We start from the raw sequence: 2,427 nt of genomic DNA on the forward strand, positions 1-2,427 counted from the left end.
CCGCCTCCACCCCCCCCCCCCCCCCGCCCCAGTTATTTATGGCTATTTGCTGATGGTTTTCCCTCAGAGCGGTCGTCCCTCGGAGGGCTGCCTGTAAGCCAGCGCAGGAGAGCAGCGCTTTTTCTCTTACAGCTGTGCTGCCAGAATGACTAACCCTTTTCCTGCCTGGGATAAAAAAAAATTGCTTTTTTTTTTTTTTTTTCCCCCCAGTTTTGGAAACTCTAACACACAGGAGTGATTTTGTTTCAAACCCAGCTTTAGTCCCCATCTCTCTCCCCACCCCCCGCCCCGTGAGCCTCAGCGGTGAAGATGGCCTCGATGCAATGCAACGCAACGCGATGCAGCGCGAGGCGATGCTCCCTGCGTGCAGGAGGGTCCAGCCCAATTATGTAAGGGCGCTGACGGCGCTCATTGGTTTTCCACAGGAGGAAAGAGAGCCCTCCCTCCTGCTTTTCCTCGCTGCTGAGGGTAGCATAGGGGTAGAGGTGGCGAGAATGGGCTTGTCTAGTCCTGACACTACAAACGCCAAGACCTGCGTTTACAACAGGGATTTTGGTGGGGAGGGAATCCTTCAGCCCTGTTTTTGGGAGGAGGATGCAGCAGCGGGCGTTTGTAGAGGGGTATTTTAATTGCATGGTGAGGTCTGACTGTGTGAATGATGTGTCAGTGTAGCTTTCGCTGGGAGATTTGGGGAATCAGGCTGCTGAGCGGCAGTGTAGGCTGCTGAAAGCTCAACCTCAAAAGAGGTGTGTTTGGGGGTTTTTTCCCCCTTTAAAAGGGAATAACCTCATGCTCTGACATCATGGCTTGACAATCTGCTGAAAAAAACCCAAAAACCACTATGGCAGGGTTTGCTGCGGGGGAGAGACCTTCCTGCCAAGCCTGACACCAGCCTCTGCGTCCATCCCCACACCGTTTAGGGCTGCAGAGAGGGTGCATCCCGTCCAGGTTTTTGTTCTTGGAGTGAAATGACACCAGTGACTGGCTGTGGTTGGTGCTGCAGCAGGGCTGTCAGCCCATCGGGGCAGCACAGGACTCAGCTGGGATGTGGGGACCCAGCTGCCCTGGTGTCTCACATTTGTCCTCTGCAACGGAAAACCTGGCCTCAGCTCTTCTGCTGTTCAGCTCTATGCCTAGCTCATGGAGCAAACGCATGGTATCATGTTGTTGCACCGTAACTTCCCCTTAGCGTCTATCTGATGATTGTTTTGCTCTTCCTCGGTGAGCGATGGCACTGAACACTTTGCAGCTTGTGCAGCCTCTGGCTGTGGCTCTGTGGTTCAGGCTTGCCTGGCCCCAACCGCAGCCCCGTGGCTCAGGATCAGGCCGGGTAGCTGTGCCCAGCAGCACCTTCCACCCATGCCTTCTTCCCTCGGCTCTGTAAGTGCTTGGTCACAGTGGGAGGGCGTCTGGCTCGGAGAGATACGCTATCTTTGGTGCAGACCTCGACTACGTGAGGACAGAAGTACTTTCTGCAGGAGCAATTAAATTGGTGCTGGTTTTACGGTCAGTTTAGGGTTTAATTACGTTTTGATTGTCTGCATTTCCTTCGCGAATGACATTATTCATCGCTTCCTGTCTCAAAGTCCCCAGTATATGCAGCACTTGCATGCACACATTTCATGTGGGGTGTTTTATGGTGGCATTGGTCCTGTTAGGACATAATGCCGTCCGAGAGACGAGTTGCTTACAAGGCTTCCAGAGCAGCAAAAGAGACGCAGGTGACCTTGGCACAGAGCTGGCCTGGGGTTTAAAATGAGGTGGCTGTTCCAGTTTTGCTGAGGATGGAAAACATGGGCAGGGTTCTATTTTCTTGGTCCTGCTAAGCTGGAAGCAAAAGTGATCCCAAAGGTGTGGCTTTGGTCTGAGCTGTTTGCAGAACCAAATTTCCAAGGCAGATAATGAAACAAGGCAAGAATAGACTGGCAGCTGAGGTAAAAGGGGTGGGACGTGCATTTAGCAAGAACCCCCCAAGGCCAAGTTGTATTTTTGAGACATCAAAGCACCTCTCACTCTTCCTGATGCTGAACACGGGTGTAATATTATGGAAAGCAATACTATTGGAAAACTGGAACCGCCTGCTTTTTCCAGGGAGGTAAAGAAAGTTCCCGTCTTGGGAAGCCACAAGTGAGAAGTCAACAACTTTTAATTTGATGTTTTATCTTGACGAGGAAGATGCTACCTGCCCACAGCCAAGTTCTGCCTCTCCTGACCCTCTGGCGGTGATAGCTTTGGAGTTGGGTAGGGAAAATGGTCTGCTACACAGAAATAATTTCTCAGCCTGGGATGTAGCCCCAAAACTGCTGTGGCAAGTCCTTCGTAATGAAAGGCTTTAAATACAGGGCACCTCTGCAGACTGCAGCGACACCCACATCACCCCAGCTGGGACAAGGTGCCAAAAGAGGGATTTTTAGCTTTAGCGGTTCA

At 51.8% G+C, this 2,427-nt stretch overlaps 1 protein-coding gene across 1 annotated transcript in view; it reads left to right on the forward strand.

The window, feature by feature from the left end:
- The window catches only part of HK1 (hexokinase 1), a 37,426-nt gene that overhangs the window by 4,269 nt on the left and 30,730 nt on the right, over window positions 1–2,427 (forward strand). The gene's annotated exons all lie outside the window — the stretch shown is intronic.

Source organism: Phaethon lepturus, unplaced genomic scaffold (assembly GCF_000687285.1).
Source record: "Phaethon lepturus isolate BGI_N335 unplaced genomic scaffold, ASM68728v1 scaffold38191, whole genome shotgun sequence".
Classification (NCBI taxonomy): Eukaryota; Metazoa; Chordata; class Aves; order Phaethontiformes; family Phaethontidae; genus Phaethon; species Phaethon lepturus.